Consider the following 22,449-nt stretch of genomic DNA (forward strand, 5'->3'; position numbering starts at 1 on the left):
AAGGGGCCTACTCCAGCAGGCAAAAAGGACAAGAGGCCAGTTGCTGGGACTCAGTCAGAGCCCCCACCACCAACCATGGTGGTTCAGCCATCCAAGGCTGCAGGGGATGGGCTGGATCCTCCCCCCACCACTGCCAGCACTGCCACCAGCACCACCTCCAGCAGCAGCATCCCCAGTGGGCAGCCGTCCGAGGCTGCAGGGGAAGGACTGGAGCCTCCCACCACGACTGCCAGCACTGGCACCAGCATCACTGCCAGCAGCAGCAGCCCTAGTGGGCATCCTTCCGAGGCTGCATGGGAAGGGCTGTAGCCTACCCATACCAATGCCAGCACCACTGCCAGCAGCATCCGCCCCAGTGGGCAACCATCCGAGGAAACAGGGTAAGGGCTGGAGCTTCCCCCCACCACTGCCAGCACTGCCAACAGCACAACTGCCAGCAGCAGCAGCCCCAGTGGGCACCGTCTGAGGCAGCAGGGTAAGGGCTGGAGCTTCCCCCCAACCCCTGCCAGCACCACCACCAGCACCACTGTCAGCAGCAGAAGCCCCAGTGGGCAGCCGTCTGAGGCTGGAGGGGAAGGGCTGGAGCCTCCCCTACCACTGCCAGCACTACCACCAACACTGCCACTGCTACCACTGAGCAGCCGTCACCGATGGTGGACAGTGTGTAGTCCTGCTTCCATGGGCTGTAGTGCGGCCTGGCCCCTGCAAATTCTGTGGGTCTGACACCCAGGTAAGAGACTGTGACCTTGCACTCCCCAAGATCTGCATCACAGGGCATGCTGCCCCCTCCAGACCAGTGGAAGAAGACATCCACTCACCTCATCCTTCCCAGGATGAAGCTCACTAGGCACACTGCCCCCTCCAGAGCCAGTGGAAGAAGCCATCCACTCACCCCATCCTGCCCAGGATGAAGCTCACTGGGCACAATGCCCCCTCCAGAACCAATGGAAGAAGCCATCCACTTGAGGGACTGTGGCCTTGCACTCCACAGGACCATGCAGTGGGCAAATCACCCACTTGAGAGACTGTGGCCTTGCACTCCCAAGAACCAAGCAGTGGGCAATTCATCCACTTGAGAGACTGTGCCCTTGCACTCACCAGGACCAAGCAGTGGATAAATCACCCACTTGAAAGACTGTGGCCTTGCACTCCCCAGAACCAAGCAGTGGGCAAATCACCCAATTGAGAGACTGTGCCTTTGCACTCCCCAGGACCAGGCAGTGGGCAAATCATTTACTTGAGAGACTGGCCTTGCACTCCCCAGGGCCAAGCACAGGGCATCCAGGACCAGTGGTGTTGTACCATCTTCCGGCTGAGGTGCCCCCCCATTCCCCGTCCCCCTGAGGTGCCTGACTAATTTTTGACCTGATGCCCCAGCCGTGCTCTCTCCATGTTGTTGCAAGAGTGAGGTTGGGCCTTAGACTTTGTGATGTGGCCCTGTGGCCCACGGACATTGAGGACTGGGCAGTGTCCCTTACATTGTAAATATGTATATTCTTTTTGATTTGGGTGCACGTATTTCACCCATATTTATCTTATTACAGCCTTTTTACACTATAGTAGTTGTCCTTGCATTATTCCTGAGGGTACGGTGTGTATATGTAATGTTACTGCATCTGGTTGTGTGTGTGGTATTGGAGGTGGGGGTGTTGCGTGTGTGTGTCACTCTCTTTTTCCTCCCCCACTCCCCTGTTTGCTAGCCGGCAGTACTCACCATGGTCATCTTCACCGGCGTTGGTGTTCGTAATGGAGCAGAAGGTAGAAGAACATGGTTACGACATGCAGCTCGGGCTCCATGGCGGTGTAGTTCTTCCCTGAGTCTCCAGAGGTGACTCGTTTCTCTTCTGTGCAGTGTTTCCGCCAGTCTTTGGATGTAGTTGGTACCGTCCCGGAAAAGGTGGCTGATAGGTGTGTCATATTACTGTGAGCGGTACATTGTCTTCCACCTGGCTGTTGGCGGTTACCACTGTGGTGCCTGTTGATTTGGCCCTGGAGGTCGGTGTGTTAAAGTGGCTGTCTGTCTGAGCGGTTTCCGTCGTGGTCATAATTTCATATTTATTACCGTCGGCCTGTTGGAGGTATTACCGCCGCTTTATCACCAACCACTAGGATTGTAATGAGGGCTATAATGTAATTTCCAATAAGGATAACAACATACAGATGTAACTAATCTTTGCTTTATGTGCATCTTTTGTAAAAGAGGCACCTGTGGCAGTCCGTGAAGTGCATGGTAAAATGGAATAATCCTCCAATAATGAAGGTCGTTGTGTGCCTATGGCAGGCAATGGGTCTAGGGGGAAATGGAATAGTCTTTAAAAAATAATGATGTTGGTGAGTGTGTGCAGTGCACCTACTAAGGGAGGCAAGGGGTATGAATGTTGTTTCACAGCTGTGTGCCTATGGCAGTCAGGGGGTGAATGGATCATAGATGGAGGCAAAATGCAAAAAAAACAAATCAGAAAAATAAATTAAAACATTTAAATGTCCAAATTAAATAAAAATTGAAATAAAAAAATACATTAAAAAAATTTATGAATAAAATGAAAATAAAAAATAAAAATTGAAATATACAAAAAAAAAGTTAACAAAAAATATATTAATTTCTGACATTTTTACTACAGGAGTATGACAAAACTACTGGGAGGCAAGAATGTAATATAAATCAGAATCACATTCAGAGTATACATATACTACAGTGATCCTCAAGCATGTTATTAAATTGATATCACATGCAGGCCATTGCCAGACTGACAAAAGTCTCTCCTGTGGGCATTAACAGCTTACAGTTGTGGCCATCCTAATAAATGACATGCAACATTGATCATATGCATGTTATTTAATAAAATTAAATAAGACTTCATTTTGGGGGCATTTTTTAAAAATGCAAGGGCCTCATTTAGATTTTGTCTGATGTGTTACTCAGTCATAATGGTGATGGATGGCTCATCCGCCGACATATAAATCCTATAATGTGCTATGGGATTTAGATTTCAGCCGACGGACTACCTGTCACTGTTGTGATGGAGTAACACATCCGCTGAAATCTAAATTAGGCCCTAAGATGGCAAAATCATTTGCATACTCCAAATATGCTTTTTTTACATTTTTGTAAAAATGCACAGTTCACACATAAAACGTGTTAAATTTGTGAGGCCTAATTCACTTTACAATAATTTACACTTTTGAGTAAGTTTCACAAACTACCAATATAGATTTGCTCCAAAAGTCTAACATACACCCTTAAAGACAAAGAGTAGTACATTTACTCAAAAATATAAATTACTGAAAAAATATATTGCACCAAAGCCCATCAATTTAGTGGAGACATGTCAGTAACACTTTTGGAGTAAATGTTCACTTGAATTTGACTTTCACTTTGAGTAACTTTATTTCTTTTTGGCAATTCAAAAAGAAATAAAGTTACTCAAAGTGTAAGCTACCTTTATACATCAGACCCAAAAATCTGACTCACAATGGCATGCCTCTTTATTTTTGTATCTTTTCATTTGTAATGCTAATATTTTAAAGCCAGTATCCTTCACCTTTCTTTACTATCATAACTTCAACTTCACTTCATACTTCAGTGTATTCCTTTTTGGTATTGGTTATGATCCAAAGTTTAAAAACACCCTCATTGAACTTTCCATGCCCTTCCTGATTTTGCTGCATTCTTTCATGGTGTTTGATGTGGTTGTTCCTTAACTTGGAAACACTATAAAGGGGCCCTAACTAAGGCTGATCCTGTGCAATCTAAGTGAGAGACTTTATTCTTACACCCCTTTCTAATGGCCAGAAATCGACGCATCTCTCTCTTGCGAGGGAGAAAAACTACGCATTGCCAACCCAACCGTAGAAGGAAACTACGCACTGCCTCATTCGCGAGTAAGGAATCAACACATCGCTGACTTTTCGGATCCAGGCTCACCAGTGAGGCTTTACTTTTGACGCTAACTAAGTACTATGGGTAACAACAGCATTCTCACTGTTTTCTAAGGATTAAGGGCCTGATTACAACTTTGGAGGAGGTGTTAATCCGTCCCAAATGTGACGGATATACCACCAGCCGTATTACGAGTTCCATAGGATATAATGGACTCGTAATGCGGCTGGTGGTATATCCGTCACTTTTGGGACGGATTAACACCTTCCTTCAAAGTTGTAATCAGGCCCTAAGACTCTTAGGCCCTCATTACAACCCTGGCGGTCAGAGATAAAGCGGGGGTAATACCGCCAACAGGCTGGTGGACAAATAAATGGGATCACGACCACGGCAGAAACTGCCATCATAGACAGCCACTTTAACACTCCGACACACTATTAATTACTATTTTACAATTAAATTAAAAATATAAATAACTTAAAATTGAGAACTATAAAAACATTAACAACAAGTATACAAACAATATAAAACATAGACAATTGAAATATTATTTAAACACATAAAGAAACTTTTTAAAAAACAATATTTCTGACCTTTAAACAATAAAATTTTTGTCAACAATATTTTTGCACACAATAGTTCTGTGTCATGATTTTAAAAACTCGATATTTCTGTACCTCAATATTTTTAAATCAATATTTTTCTAAACATTGTGAATCCTATGGCATCCAGAATGTCCCAGATTAACAGATTTATTCTGTTTTCACAGGCAAATAAGTGTTTAGTTTCAAGCATGTCAGTCTGTAATGATCTCCAAATTAGCATGTGTTTTGGTGTCCAATGTTTGCTTGAGAAATCAGGACAGATCACATCATCAAGAGGTTTTATGTACTGAGAATAATGTGGAATGTATGTTCTGCCAAAATTTGTGAAACCTAAAAATGATTGGAGTTTTTTTGTATTGCTTGTTGGTTGTCATTGTACACACTTCTCTAAGAAGTGTTGTGCCAGATATTCCCCTCAATTGATAGGTCATATCACAGATACAGGGCACTTAATGAAGCAATTTTTTTTTTTTTTATTTAATTTGTAGCTAAGGTCAGCTGGTCCCAGTGCGATCTACCTTGGACAGATGTGTGTTGAACTCATCATCTGTCAAACAAATGTCTTCTACATAGGGCAATGCCTCAGGAGAAATATCACGCAATATCAATGTCACATGGGCTGAGAACAAACCTGGGCTGTTCCTACACTCCAGAGGAAGTTAGCAAAATTGACTATGAGAGCCTGATGCAGAGAATGCACTTAAATCTCAGCTTTCGGTTGAAAGATTTTGGCAGAAAAGCCAGTTGGAAATATCCAGGGTTGTTTTATATTTTTTACGTACAATGTTGTTCATGAGCAGTGTGCTTGTGTGTACGTGACTGTTTTAATGTCTCTAGTCGGAGACTATTCTGTAAGACTTTTCTGGCCTAGCTACAGGAAACAAAGGGTTATTCATAGCTGATACACAAGGATCAATTACTCCCTGGTACTCTAGTTGTGAGAGAATATCCCTCACTGGGGGTTTAGCATCCTGTTTTATTGGGTACTGAGGTAGTACTCGTGAATTGGACTGTATGGGCATTACGTGATAAGGTGAGTCCCTATCCCAACCCATGTGGTTGCAGTACAGTGCTGGAGCCTGTGTCAAAGTCCATTCTGTGGTATAGGCTTCCTTTACTGGATCTGGAACAAGGGCTGAGAAAGAAAGCAAAATATTATCTTCCCCTTGTGGGAGCATTCAGACAACATTTGGCAGCCAGTTTTTTTCTGCCAGAAGAATGTCATAGCTTAGTGTTAATCTTTCCTGGAAAATTACTTTAATTATGCACTTAATGTCCCCCTGAATTTGAATTTTTATTTTGTAGACCATATCTGGCAGGCCAACACTCCTGTTTAGGGTTTGAACTTCAAGATAGTTGTTAGGTGCTGTCACCTCCAGAAGCTCTTGAAGTATCTGCCAAACTATTGCGACCTCTGCTGCACTGTCTAGTAGAGTCACTGCCCACATCCTGGATGTCAGTGGTGTTCTCAATATGTGTGGCATACTTATCTGAAAGTTCCACAACCTTCTTCTTTTTAAATTGAGGTTTGTGCTGTGGAAGATTCTCTTCCTTTTTTATTGTGACAACAGATGAGCATTGTGAGTCCTTTTTTGATTTCCCTCACTCGTTTCTGTTTTCTGACTGCCAGACTCTGTCCGTCTGTTTTTTTGGATGAGTCCTTAAAGGTACATGAAGATTGTATATCAGTATACTGCTACCTGTCAGATTGTATCAAATTGTCATGATTTTTAAGATTGTGTTGTTGCGCTGAGGACTCCAAATGGTCTATTAGGGGAATATCTCTGGGGCACTGGTGTATTGCCAATGCATCCCCTTTAATGGTCCTTAAAATGGTTGAGGATACTTTGTCAAATTTACCTATTAATTTCACCCCCAAATCCAGGGTAGGGGCCGCCCCATGTTTATTTTTAATTTGTTTTGAAGCATCTGGTTGCCAGTGTTGGTGTACCATGTGTCATGTTGTAAATTGTAGCAACAACTGTGCCCCATGTGGCACAGTCATCTATATAGCTAACCATTGCATATGGCAAGCATAGTGTGATTATTCTGTGTTTATCTTGCGGTCTTGTATGGGGAAACACTGCTTCCAGTTGATTTGTATTTGTGCAATGCAAATTGGAATTTCTTCATTTTTGGTGGGAGCCTTATGCATAATTGCATTAACCGTTACTGGGTTTATCTCAGGTGTCGCCAATTGTGGAACAGCCCTTACTAGTGCAGTATTTAGAGATCACATTAGGAATTGTATTAAGAGACTACATAACTTTACTTAATTATTAGATAATGGGCATAGACCTGCTGTCTGTAAATATTGTATGTTTGGAAATGGTGTATATGTAGTCTAATATGTAGGTCCATCATTACTTAGGGGACCTAATTTAACATGTTTTACTAGATGTGGGAGAGTGCCATGAATCCAATGCCGGTGTTCCTAATATGTGAGAGGCATTTCTAAATATTGGTAAGCTCTGTACTGTGAAAGTGGGTTTGCTACAGTGTATGTATGATAAGTGTATGCATTTGCATCAACTGCAGGAAAGGTGACCAATGAGTCTCCACCCCAATTAGCAATTAAATATTGGGTGACAGGTTGTCTATAATTTTCTTGCATTACCACCAGTTGTGGTTTTGCCATATTTAAGGGTTACATTTCAGAGATACAAAGATCAAATGGAGAATCCTTTTAAAGTTTAAGCTTGAATAACCTACAGTCTAAGGTCCTCATTACGAGTTTGGCGGTTGGAATGCCAAAACGCCATGTTGGCGGTCCTAAAAAGACCACCATGTTGGCAGTCTTTCAGACTGTCCTATTATGAGTCATACAGGCAGGGAATCCAACTGCCAAATTGAAAAAGACACACCGGCAGCGGCAGGGAGGCTGATAAATAGGTTGTCCGACCTCCTGCCCCAACAGCACTGTTACCAACCACTCACTGTATTACAAGCCCAAAGTCGCAGTTGTGGGCACCCATGGCACTCAGCTAATTGTGGTCCAAACCACAGGGTACTGTGGTCATCATAGTAATACACAATGGGACATTAGATGGATTTGAAAATAATAGAACTGTCACACATTGCCACACTGGACACACCTGCAAAGGACATTATGAAACATACCCCTTCACACACCACAATCCTCTGCAGCACCAATGCAACACAAAAACGCCAAAGCTAATTATTCAACTCAGGAGCACAGATATTAGGCATCACTTTTTGTATCCATCTCTTTTCACACCAAGCACACCCTTTTGTCCAGTCACATCCTTTTGCACTACCCCTCTTTAGTAAATCACTGTCACATTTTTTATTTATTTGTCACCATGTTATGTTCTAAAAATCCATGTTTTTCTGAGGATGAGTTGAGAGTCATGGTAAATGGAATCATAAGATTAGACCTGCAATCGTTTGGAGCACAATGCTGTAGGCACCACCCTGTGTTCATTGAAGGACACCAGAAAGAGGTGGAATGAACTCAGGGGCAAGGTCCATTTCCTGGTCTCCAGGCACCAGCTGCGGCCCAAGAAAACTCCCCCATTATACCTCTATCCCTGGGAGGAGAAGTTCATGAACATCCTGCACCCTGAGGGCTTGAACGGAACAAGTGAGGGATTGGAGTCTGGTATGGCAGCGCACAAAAAATGTCACCTAAATGCTATATCATGTATGCATATACAAAGATACAGCCCCTCCAGATCACGTAATGAAGAGCCAAGGTCAGACATTTTCTTGCAGAATAGGCAAACAGAAAAGTGGATCGTGTCACCAGCTTGAGCCTTATCACATACCACAGCAGAGTAATCCACCATCACATGAACCAAGGTGCAGACAGATGGCAGTCCAACAGTCCCTGATCACAGGGCCATCGCTATCCTATGACCATGCATCTTGTAGTATGACACAAACATATGTTTGTTGTTGCGGCTCAAGCACTGTGGCCTGCAATGATGAAACACATCTACAACTACATACAGGTCATGCAAAAAGAGTTTTTAGCCAATGTAAAGGGTGAATGCCATGCTCACAATTCATGACTAAAGATTTCATGTCCACATGCTGCCACACATGATGCAAAGGGCTCAACACAGCACATTAAACAAGTACAATGTGCACTTCAGACCTTTCACCTAAACATTGTACAAGCTGTCTTGGCACAGGTCTCTTACATCCCAAATCTGTGACCTACTTTATCTGGAACAATCAATGTCCACTTCCTATGTCAGAACAGCATTAGATACCTGCCAATGTCACAACTCTGAAATGCCCACATTAGGAGGGCATGGTAAAGGTATCTGTACAAAGACAAAACAAGGAGTATTGACTTCGAAAACAAACCCATTACACAAATCACTTTGCAAACATCTGGAAATGGAATAACAATGCAATGAGACTGTCACAAACAAAGCAGCATCATCAAGGTGGTTATATGTCAAAGGCTAACTCATCAAGCAGCCTTTGACTGAATATTGCAGAGTGTCAGCTCCCCTACTGCTGCCAAAACGCTCAACTCCACACATTCACAGACCTACAGTACATTGTACAGTCACTGTCATGATATCACATGACATACTTTCACTCATAAAAAGTAGCTGTTGATGAGATCTTCCCACAAGTCAGCTCCTTCCTCCTCACCACTGTCATTGTCAGTTGGCATTTCAGGAGTCTCGCCCGGTGGAAAATCATGCTGTCCCTTCTCTGGGATATGCGGGATATTCCTCTGCGGGGCAATGTGTGGAGCATGCATCATGCCACAATCATCTGACACACTTTTCTGGGTTAGTAAAGGGGGGCTCCACCAGTGCGGTCAAGACAGTAGAATCTGGCCTTCAGGGGCCCAAAAGCCTGCTCCACTACTCGCTTTGTTCTTCCATGGGCCTCACTGAAGCAGACTTCCCCTGACAGTTGGATTACTTATTGGCATCAACAACCAAGGACTGTTTGGATATGCAGAGTCTCCTATTAAGGCTTGGGACATATGTGCAACTATGAGTCACTCACTTTATGATTGTAGTACCAGACATTGAACACACACTCAGGACAGATGTAAATTACCAACCAGCCTGGCCCTCTCTGGGTGCAGTTGTGACATCAGCTGGGGTATGGTGCTGTTCTGCATCATGAAGGAATCATGGGCTGAATACACATAACGGGCACAGACCTGTGAAATGTAGAGTTCCGCAAAACATGCAACTTGCATATTGATGGAACCGAAGTTCTTTTTGTTGTAGAATACTTGTTCATTGGCCTGCGGTGGGACCAAGCCAACATGTGTGCCATTAATGGCCCACACCACATATGGGATGCGTGCAAACCATAAAATTCAGCCTTTACATGTGCTTACTTCTGGGAAACTGGATATAGCTGTCCAGGTGTTTCAGTATTGCTGAGAGGACAGCCTTCAACACCAAACTGAACATAGGTTGGTACATGCCAGCTGATAGGACTACTGTATGTTGGAAGGACCCTATGACCAGGAAATGCAATACTGACTTGATTTGCACAATGGGTGGCATGCTGGTTGGATAACTAATAGCTGGGATCAGATTCGGTTCCAACTGATAACATAAGTCCTCTATTGTTTGCCTATTCAGACGGTAAAGACGGATAATGTTGCATTCTTCCATAGTCTGAAGGTCTGGCAGTGGATGGTAAACAGGAGGTTGTCACATCCTCCCTCTCTCTGGGTACGTATGTATGACAAGACATGATTTCTAACATTAGTCAGTGAGTCCACTCATTTCTGATTAGATAGATATGGCAACCAGCACACATCACAGCTTTAAATAACACAAGGGTCACATGTGACCCCATCGGTTTTCAACACATGTGTCCTCAACATGTATATAGACCAAACTCAAAGATGTGCAACATAAATTGCCCCTCAAAATGTGACTCAATCTCCCTATTGCCAAAATGAACGTCGATAGTGGTGGACTGTGCCCCACTGTTAAATGTCATCTGTGCTCTGAAACATACTACAATGGTGTATGAGTAGTAGGACCTACATGGCAAGACAGGATAAGCATGTCTGTGTGGTCAAAATACATTTTTGCAGTTGTGACACAGTTTATAAAGCACAATACAGCATTTCAGGCTGCCAAAATGGCGGCTGCCTGACCTACTCCACTGGACATTAGGAACCGCTCATGACCGCCAGCGGAAGACGTCATGGCGATCGGGGGTGGCAACTGCTGTGGACACAGCCATAGGCTAACGTTGTTGCCAGTGGTGGTCTCAGGCCAATGGCTGTGTCTGCTGGTGGTGATGCCCAGGTATGTGGTAGACATGATTCTGAAGATTTAGTCACTTGACTACTGACACTGCTGCCAGCAAGATCCCCATGACCTGAGCTGCTGTGTACTGCCTCAGGGAGCAATCATGCCATGTCCAGCAGGTGATAGGGTCCCTGCATTCTCTCCAGAGGCGCAGGAGAGGCCAGTGAATGAGATTATATCCCTATATGAATAGATCTCTGGTTCACCAGAGGAGCAAGTTAGTACCTCATGACCACAATTTTCTCTATATTTAACCATGCTTTCCCTCCTCACAGGCTATAATGTGTCCATATGTGCCAGTTTGACCACTCATGTGCCTGTTGCTACAGTCTGTGTGGCATCAATGGGAAGGAAAATGTGCAGGTAGTGATGGCCAGTGCTGTATGTTAAATTCAATCGCATTGTGCTGTGTGATGTTTTTGGTCTCCTAGATCCTCCTTGTGTTTGATCCACATGACTAGGTCAGGAGACATTACTGCCATCCCCTGACATCTCTTACCTTATGATTGTTCTAAATGTCCGACAACATGTATGTGTATGATACAATCAACTGGGTATGCATATTCTATGAGTCAGGTGAGAGTAATGTAAGCAATGTGTATGGTGTCACAGATTTCTGAACACAGATGCCCTAGCTAAACTGTTCGGTGGAAGGCGTATCATCATTCACTCTGCTCTTCAGGTCACCACATACATCACATGCCAAATTGATGATGAGCACATAATGTACTGTAATGCATGGAAGTGATAGAAATGAAGTATCTTGTAGGTTCTGCACGCTCAGCCTGCAGAGACCAGGGCCTGTCACATATATCTCCCAGTATGGAACCTAGTCTAGTCTCTGGTAGAGCCACTGTGGCTATGTAACTGTGACACTGTGCCCACTCCCTGTACCCATCAGATCCTGTCAGGTGGGAAATATGAGATTGTGGTGGCAAATCCTGCCCAGAATGCCTCATTCCTTTGATTAGATTAGGATTTGGTACTGAGGCGATACATTAATCTAAGCCATATGTTCACTTAACATCATTGTCAATGTGTGTCTCTGACTCATCACAGGCCCCTTACTCCCACAGCTCTGTTGTTACCTCCCCACAGGTCATATTTGTCCTCTACAGGCTTATTGCACAAATGACAGTCCCACAGTGCAGACAGCGTGTTGATTCCTGGGAGGCCATGATATGTGACTGATTAGCTTGGTCATATAGTAGAAACTGTAAAACACATGCCTTTGTTTGTTGGATGCCATTTCTGTAGGATGGACACATATGTCCAAAGGTGTGCTCTGTGGTACAGGTACATGGCATAGAACCCCATACCCTGAAGTGGCATGAGTTTACGTTTGTTATTCCACATGTCCACACTGGGACAGGGAAAATATTTTTTGTACACAGCATGCCTGTCCCTTCATTGTTACTCATGTGTAATGTTTGAGTTTGTACTCTGGCAGTTGCATATAGGGACTATATGCAGTGAGTCATTCTCACAGAATGTGAATGTGTTGGTCCATTCCTGCCTAAGGAGTCTATCCTTCGGAAGCCACATATGTATGATTTTTTCATTGTGGCTTACATTACAGCACAGGTTGCTAAAACAGGATATACCTGATCTCAGTAAGCTTGCTTAGTCACTGAAGGCCCTGGGCAGGGTAGTGGGTTAATATGCAGATGGAAAAATCTATATCTGTAGTCATGTCTCTGTACTTATTGGCTTGTATGTATCAGACATCGGGTGTATTGATAAATAGGAAAGTCCTATCATGATGTTACTGACATGTATGTGACTAATCCATTTGTGATGAAAATTGAGATCATGAACTCTTGATTTGTCTTTTGCATCCACGTAAGTCACCGTCCATCAAAAGAAGGCATTATGGGGAGCCTTCTCCAAGAAGATGCAGACCATGGGGGTCCACAGCCGGCGGAGCACCCACTGCACAAAATGGTGGAAGGACTTGAGATGCTGGACCCTAAAGATTGAAGGGGCCCAGCTGGAGATGTTTTCCCAAGGTGGGTGGGGTGTCATGGCCCCCCTAATGGCCTGCATTCTTCTGGTGTCCTACCAAGAGCTTAATGGGCATTTGAGGGGGGCACAGCAGCCACAAGGGGGAGTACAGGGTATATTTATGCCTGTCACATTGCCAAGTGAATGAGTTAGGTTCTGACAGCCTGACAATTAGGGATGAGCCATGTGTCATACAGTAGATGAGTGATTGTTTGTGTAGACATGTCATGTGGTGCATACTGATGTGCCTTGCCTATTGGCCCAGGGACCTAGGGCACAAATGGGTACACCCCGCAAACCACTTGCTCTCCAGGGATGACATATGGCTGGGTACATTGATTTTTCAGGTACTGTTTGCTGTTGAGGTGTGAGCTAGTTCTTTGCAACAGACCATTATTCCTCAATGTTACAGGCCAATGGTAAGTAGGTGTTGGATCACTGTCCTCAGCGTTGTATTTGGGTAAATGAGTATATTGTCATCTGCCACCCAGAGGCTAGTTGTCTTAAGTGTATGATGGGTGCTGGTGTCTCACAACAGTTTGTATTTGTGAAGATGGCAATCACACATGTGACAGAGCCTAAATTGTACTTTGGGTGCAGCTACCGATCAATACTTTCCCTTTGTATATGTGGAATGTCCATTGACATGGTGTATGTGTTCTCACTGTAGCCAACGTTGCTTATGCCTACTCGTCAACATGTGTCCCTTTCTCTTTTGAGAAACATTTGCATGCTGCTGCTTCATGCATGGGCTACCTGTACTGATGTGATGATGTCTGTATTCTCTCACATATATGTGCATGGCAAACTATGTGTGGACTAAATCATTTATAATAGGGGTACATTTCATTTTGTGCCACATGCAGGAGTGTGTCACCGTTGTTTATTGGCTGACACATTCCCTCAGTCATCATAGCATGTTATTTGGCATGTACAACTGCAGTATCAATGAGAGACCTGACAGGTAGATTTACAGGTTTGGGACACAATGTGCATTTCTATGCCTTTGATGTGGCAGCATGTAGCAAAGTGCACTGCACGTGTGTAATGGGTAAGGTTTATGACCTGACTGTTGGCCAGCATCATGGAGGGACTTGCAGTTATGTTGAAATCACATGTGGGTGGATACATGCAGTTATCCACAAACAGACATCTGTGTCTGCATGACATTAATGGAGACAATTATGTTGCCTCAAATTTGGTAGCATGGTAAGGGTCTCATCCATGCAACTAATGGCTTCTACTGATGTGCTCTGAGTATGTCATTGTAAGGGGTGTCAGACGTTAGTGGTAGTTACCCTGAGGCTTGCTGATTCATTGTGTTGTGGATTTTGGTGACATCTCTGCCTGACATATTGCACATGATGTCTACAGTGTCCATCTCCATGCCACTTGTGTGGCCTATCTGAGCACTACCTCCATGACTTTATTTGGACAAATATCACTTGGTGAAGTGTGCATTGTGGAACTGTTTCCAGTGTGACATGAATATTTCCATGTCACATTCTCCAGTCCTTTGGACTTTTGTTAACAACATGGCAGGACTTTGGAACATTATTTCTTATTGTTGGGTCATTATGTATTTGTCAACTAGATGCGTGCATGACCTTGTGTTTGATCTGTGGGAATGTATTTGGCTTTAGCCTACTATTGTATGACAACAGGTATATTAGGTATGCTCCTTTGAGCAAAGCTTTGAGAGTGATGGGGTCTCCTACTTGTTGAATGTTTTTTGTGATTGCACAACTTCAGTCATGCAATTGTAGTTGTGTAAGGTCCTGTTTTACCCCTGGGCAATTGTTGACAGTTCAGATGGCATGCAAGCATATGGCCTGGCACATGTATGGGCCACTTAGGTGGAGTTTGTTGCTGGGGCTTACTTCTAAACTAACGTTTATAATCAGAGCTATTGTTCAAGTGTGATCATAGAAATGTGATGACCCTGTTTCTCTTCATATTTGCAGCATCAGCACTGTCAAGCGAAGGAGATGGGGCACAGCCAAGCGGGGAAGCATCTGGCCAGGGGACCTCGGGTCCAGACACAACCAACAAAGAGGGACCCAGTGGCCTGGAGGGATAGGGTTGTGCCATTGGGGAGACGGAAACATCCTCTTCATAATCAAATTATTTCTCCAGTGGCCACTCCCTAGTGGTGGCGGACCAATTGGGGCATCCCTCAGTGCCATCTTTGTTGGCCACCCCGTTCAATCACCACCCTTCCTGTTGCTCCCCACCCAGTTGGCCATGTGCCCACTCACCCAAGAGGGTGGGCGTCTTCTTTGCCACAGGCACCTCTGCCCCATCCCGTGTTACCCCTGCTGCCCTCAGTGAGTAGGCTACTGACCTCCTGAGAAGTATCTCTGTCAATCAGCCATTGTGAATGCCATCCAGGGATTGGCAACCCAACTCCAATAGACAAATACATTCCTGGAAGATATTTGTGCTGAACTGGCTGGCCTATAGAGATCTTTGAGGTTCTGGCCTCCTCAATGATGGCAACCAGTGCCCCCCACTTTCCGTCCCCCTGCCACCTCCCTCTTCCCACTCCAAATCCCCCTTCCTCTACATACCCAAAGCACACAGAGAGATGTGCATGCATCTATATCAACATACAAGAGCAGCAAACATGGACACAAGCACCAAAAACACACACCGGCACACAAGAAAACAACTGACAACCCCAGACACAACAGTCACCACTTTCCCAGACACCCCACTAACCCCAGTATTATGCACCCAACATCTAGCAAACCCACTGGTACCAACACCACACTCAGTGACACCCCCACCATATCCAGCAGATCCGCACACACCACTCCAATAGACACCTAGACATCCACCATACGGACGGACCATACCAACAGCCGCCATGCAAACAGACACACATGCATCCACCACATCCAGCATACCCACAATCACCATCAAATAGACAAACACACATCCACGACTCCATCCCACAGTACCTCCACCTCCCAGATCCACAAGACACACAAAGATACTCACGTATCCATCCAGCTAGCAGACACCTACCAAACACAAGCATACCTCCCAGAAGAACGCACCACCACATCCACAACTGCTCAGCAGATGACCATTCCCTTAACCTCCAAGCCCCCACCCCTTCTGCTGACCATTACCATGTACTAAGAGAGCTTTTATGTTTGACCATAACCTTTCCCCTGCTCCCTGTACCCCCAACCCAAAGCCAAGAGCCCCCCACCCACCTCCCAGCCCTTCCCTTCCACCTGCAAGGCCTCCCCTGCACATCTTGCAAGCACTTATACCTCCCCACAAGAAGAAGCCCACCCCTCCCAAAACAAACATCTCCCTAAACCCAAGACCAACCACCCTTCTCAAATCCGACCCCCCTAAGGATGATCCGGGAGATACCTACCTGCCCCCATGATGGCCCTTCCTTTGGAGGTTCCCTGGCAGTTAGGATACATGTGAGGGCAAATGATGTGTGTGTGCACATAATTATGGACTGGCCTATGGCCTTTGACTTTGAAAATGTTCCATTTAATAAACTCTAAGAGTTTTTTGGGGGTATACATTTGTCCTGCAATTCTTTTTCTACTTTTATGTTGTTCCTGATTGACTTGTGTTTTGTGCCTACAGCTGTGTATGTTTCAGCCTGCATGCTGATCCATTCACTGTTGTTTGCATTATCTAACTTTGTGGGCAGTGCTGGCATCACCCAACACAAGGGTATATGCTGAGTGTATGGATATGGAGGTGTAAATGCATTGGTGGTGTCATGGCATTGTGTTCTGTTTGGTATGGTTAGTATTCCATCTTGTGTTCTCCAATGTGAGAATGTATGGTGTTAGACTTGTCACCATGAAATGACTAATGTGTGGCAGCTTGAGTTTTATTAGTGCATACATGGAGTGCATTTGCCTATGTATGTGCCCATTAAGCTGATGGTACTTCCTGTGCAATAGTTGTTTTATGGGGAGTTGCAGGGTGATATGTATTGTGAACCAGTGCTGCATGCATCCTTGGGTGTTCCTACTTGCCCCATCCCTGCTGTGCAGGTATTGTTGGCCTAGTAAACTTTGTAGATTTGTGTATCTGACTGTTGTGCATCCCATTGTCCTTCCATTGTGCTGCAATGTGTGTGATGTGTGTGTCCATTGCAGGGCAATTTAATGGGAGGGATACTTTTGTTCCCTGCCACATCCATACATATGTGTGTTGAATGTGAGGACAGTCCATGGCATTTGAGGGATGTGTGTGTGTGAGTTTTATTTGTAGCTGGGATGTTGGTGTTTTGTGAGACATTTTTGTGTACACTTCACTGTCCCTGTGCCTGAGGTGAGTAAACATGTTTTTGTGTAGTGTTACAGTGTAGTGTGAGTGACCTGCCCAAAGGAGGTATATTGTGACTGTAAATATGTCATTCTTTGTGTATAGTTTTGATCCAGGACACAATGAGACATGTCCTTGGTGCCTGTAGTATGACGATCTCAAGTGGACGACAGCACAACAACCTTTTGGTACAGTTAATAACACAGGTAGGTGTGTGCACTTACGGTCAGTTGCACCCATGGTGGCTTTGATTTTGTGCACCTTCGATGCTCATAAGCAGCAGCAGGACATATGTGATGGGCTCCATGGTGGCACTGGGTGTGTAAGCCTGCCTGCAGGTGAGTGTCTCTCTTTATAGTCCCTGTTTCTGCCTTCTGAGATGTCGTGGTTGGACCGTTATCATCATATTGACTAATGCAACCTCATACTGTGTCCAGTGGAAACACTGTCTCCTCCAGCCTGTACACTCTTCCTCATGACTGTGGCAGTTTGTGCTGCCTTGTGGTGCTGAAAGGACCTAGGCAGTCTTTGCTCCACAGGCCAGCATGACTTGTAATCTGATGGTCTGACTGCCAACACAACAACCTTTGGATCGCCAACACCACCGTTTTTACAAATTAACTCCCTATGATTATGTCAGTAAGTATAACTGCATCAATGTTAGAACATTTCTGTGTATGTCACTAATATGTCCCTGAAAGCATTTCTTGATGAATGGTTGAGATTGATGGAACGCAACCAGGTGTCCCCAAATAACTGACAACAGGCATTTTAGGTCCTTCAATATGCCCCTGAGGGTGTGTTAGGGTGAAAGGTGGTCTACACACACTTGGCCCTGTTTTGATCTTTAATTACCTCATTGCACATTTGCCTTCATTAGAATATCGTCATGGATGTTGTTTCTTTTCAAGCCCCATTGTGTGCCCCTGAGTGTGCATGGGTCAATGGTGGTGTGTGAATACGTCTTTGTGTTCGACTATGACTTTGGCGGTAAAAGCCGCTTACCGCAGTGCAGAAGACCGCCAATACACCGCCGCACCAGCGGAATTCCACCACAGCTATTATGACCCACATCTTGGAATCCGCCGAATTTCAGACACCCACACAACTCCGCCACACCAAAGGTCAGTGGAAAACTAGCAAAAACAAAACCTCCGCCTCCACGCCAACAGAAACACGCCCATGCTATTACGACCCACGAATCCACGCGGCGGTCTTTCAAACATGTTATTCCATTGGCGGTACACACCGCCGCGGTCAAAATACACACACATCTCCAAAACACCACCACATTGGCCAATTCAAAATACACACACCTGATACACATACAAACAATACTCCCACACACCCAACACAATATAAAACACACACCCACATCACCCACAAACCCCTAAGACCTAAATTTTGAAATGAAGGCCAGAGAGACAGAGAGCACAACAACTGAGAACCCCACCACACAGAGGCACACAACACCATCACCCATACAACAATACATGCACAATACACCATACACCACTACACATTACCACACACATCAACACTGACACCACCCCACACATCACCCAAACCACCCCATGTCACGCCAAAGACACCCCCGGTTTTCCGAAGAGGAGCTCAGGGTCATGGTGGAGGAAATCCTACGGGTAGAGCCACAGCTATTTGGCTCACAGGTGCAGCACACCTCCATAGCCAGGAAGATGGAGCTATGTCACAGAATAGTCGACAGGGTCAACGCAGTGGGACAGCATCCAAGAAATCGGGAGGACATCAGGAAGAGGTGGAACGACCTACGGGGGAAGGTGCGTTCAGTGGTCTCCAGGCACAACATCGCAGTACAGCTGACTGGCGGCGGACCCCCACCTCCTCCCCCACAACTAACAACATGCGAGGAGCAAGTCTTGACCATCATGCATCCCGAGGGCCTTGGAGGAGTCGGTGGAGGAATGGACACTGGTAAATCAAATCTTAACTATCATATCCCCCACCCTACCTGCATGCTATCACAGACCCCCACCCTCACCCCCTCCCCTATCACTCCAACTCCTCACTAGTGTACTAATAACACAAACCACACATCCCAACACCAAGCCCTGCATGACACAACTAAGCATGGTCACCCATCACCAAAGCATGCTCACTGCACATACCCAGAACAACCCCTTAACCATCATCACACAAACCCACACACAGGAATGCTTGCACTGGGGTACACAAACACCCACCCATAGCACACCATTACACACACAGATGCAATAATCATGCTCTTATATCCCTGCAGGACCACTAAGGAACGTCACCACACAGGAGGGTCCAGACATCTCCACTCCACCCACAAAAGAGGCCCACAGTGACGACAGCAGCTCTGCCCTACAGGATCCTGATGACCAGCCCAGACCATCGTGGGCCTCGGGACAGTCGATTCCCCTTGCACAGGCACAGCACAACACTGACCTTCCACCCTCTGGTAACACCAGTACAGCACCCACCCAGTGGGCCCATACCTCCGTCCCCAGGACACGTCAATCAGCGGTGTGTCCACCACTACAGGGAACCCAGGATAACCCACCACCCCAACAATAACAGGGACCTGGGGGCAGTGGTAGGGGGCACATGGTCCAGGGGAGGGAGGCACAGGAACACAGGGGAACCGGGAGGGCTGCTGTGCGACAGGGGGCAGACAGGCCAAGGGAACCGCGCTAGTGGACAGGACGCCCAGCCACAGGACCATCACACCAGCACCCCACCCCTGTAGACGGACAACCACCACGCAAGCGGGCCCTGAGATCCAGGAACAGGACAGAGCAAGATGGCAAGACCCCCGCCAGGAAATGAGACCACCCTGATTGTCCCCCCACTGTCCCACTTTGTTACCCTGTCCATACTTAAACTGCCCCAGGTCCACTTCCTATGCCCAGATGGGCAGTGCACCTGTGTGACCAATGGACCGGACTCTGCCATGGACATTCCTCCACCGTTCCCCATCACCATTTTCCAAACCCCCTCAATTTTTGAGCACTTAAATAAACACCCTTGAACCACAAAACAATCTGGAGTCAGTCTGTGATTTTGTAAATTTGTATTATCAATGACAGTGTCAAAATGCCTTCACTATTGTTAAGCCAACATACCTATGTCACACATCACAAGTCCTTGAAGGATGCAAGCAGATGACACACGTTGGTAACCACACCTGTGAGACCGTAATGGAAAGGTGCAACTCAGTGACCAAATACTGCTATTAAATGACAGACAGGATAGAGGTAGAAGTGTGAAAGTGGATGTCATGGTAAAAAAATATGATCTCACCTGTGTGTCACTGGAAATATTGCTGTATGACTGACTCCCTGTTGTCAATGTCTTCTTCCTCAGCTTCCTCCTCATCACTGTCCACAGGGTCCACAGGCTCCACAGCTGCCACAACACCGCCATCTGGGCCATCCTCCTGCAGAAAAGGCACCTGGTGTCGCAAAGCAAGATTGTGAAGCATCGAGCAGGCGATGATGATCTGGCACACCTTCTTCGGTGAGTAGAATAGGGAACCACCTGTCATATGGAGGCACCTGAACCTGACCTACAAGAGGCCGAAGGTGCATTCGATCACCCTAATTGTAGCGTTCCTCTGCCCTGGTCCTGGGATTCCTCACTGGGGTCAATAGCCAGGACAGGTTGGGGTAACAAGAGTCCCCTAATAGCCACACACGGTGCCTCTGGAGTTGACCCATCATATAAGGGATGCTGCTATTCCGCAGGATATAGGCGTCATGCACAGAGCCAGGGAACATAGCATTTACCTGGGAGATGTACTGGTCTGCCAAACATACCATCTGTACATTCATCGAATGATAACTCTTCCGGTTCCTGTACACCTGTTCACTCCTGTGGGGGGGACCAGAGCTACATGGGTCCCATCAATGGCATCTATGATGTTGGGGATATGTCCAAGGGCATAGAAGTCACCTTTCACTGTGGGCAAATCCTCCACCTCAGGGAAAAAGATGTAGCTCCTTACGTGTTTCAGCAGGGCAGACAACACTCTGGACAACACGTTGGAAAACATAGGCTGGGACATCCCTGATGCCATGGCCACTGTTGTCTGAAAAGACCCACTAGCAAGGAAATGGAGCACTGACAGCACCTGCACGTCAGGGGGGATTCCTGTGGGATGGCGGATTGGTGACATCAGGTCTGGCTCCAACTGGGTACAGAGTTCCCGGATAGTGGCACGGTCAAACCTGTAGGTGACGATTAAATGTCGCTCCTCCATTGTCAACATGTCCACCAGCAGTCGGTGCACCGGAGGATTCCACCATCTTCTCAAATGTCCCAGCTGATGGTGCCTAGGAAGGACAACAGCGACCACAGAGTCAACAAATTCCCAGGTATGTACCCACAGATACACAGAACACGTCACCAAACACAAAACCCTTCCTGTATGTGTGTTGAGTGTAGGCCTAGCTATGTGTGACGCAGTAGTAAATGAAGCCATGTGGGACCCTGAAATGGCGGCTGCCTGACCTCTAAAGTGGGACAATGGGAATGTGAGGTCACTGCACTGGCGTTGTACCCCGTCGCGGTAGGCGGTGGTAGACCGCGGCACAATGCTGCATTGGTTAACATTGGACCCTATGGGTCCCTGGAGCCAATAATGAAGTACGCCGGCGGTGATGATACGCACCGCCGCGGACGTCACCGCCACGGACGTGACCGCCATTTTCTATCTGTTCAATCACTCGATACCTGATCTTCGACAGGAGAGGACCTACACTGCAAGTGCTGCTGTGACCTCGGTCTGGAAGAGACAATGGCTGCTGCGTCTGGGGAAAGGGCCCCTGCCTTCACTGCTCAGGAGTTGGAGAAGCTAGTAGACGCTGTCCTCCCCCAGTACACGCTAATCTACTGTCCTCAAGACCAACAGGTAAGTACACAGGGAGTACTTAGTATGGGCTATGCCTTGGTGGAGAGGGCTAGTTGTAAGAGAGAAGGGGACAGAGTTCAGGGAACATGAATGAGTGTGAATGCATGTACCACATGGCAAGGGTAGGGATGTAGGCCACTCACTTCGACGGTGCAGTTGGTAATGACTTATCTTCTTCCCCTGTGCATGTCATGTAGGTCAGCGCCCACCAGAAGAAGGACATTTGGCGTGCCATCGCGAAGGACGTACGGACCCTGAGGGTCCACCAGAGATGGGGCACCCACTGCCGTAAAAGATGGGAGGACATTCGCCGCTGGAGCAAGAAGACGGCGGAGGCTCAGCTGGGGATGGCCTCCCAACGTGGGAGGGGTGCCCGTCGCCCCATGACCCCCCTGATGTTCTGGATCCTGGCAGTGGCCTACCCGGAGTTGGATGGGCGCTTGAGGGCATCACAGCAGA

This window comes from Pleurodeles waltl, chromosome 8, assembly GCF_031143425.1.
Source record: "Pleurodeles waltl isolate 20211129_DDA chromosome 8, aPleWal1.hap1.20221129, whole genome shotgun sequence".
NCBI classification, from domain to species: Eukaryota; Metazoa; Chordata; class Amphibia; order Caudata; family Salamandridae; genus Pleurodeles; species Pleurodeles waltl.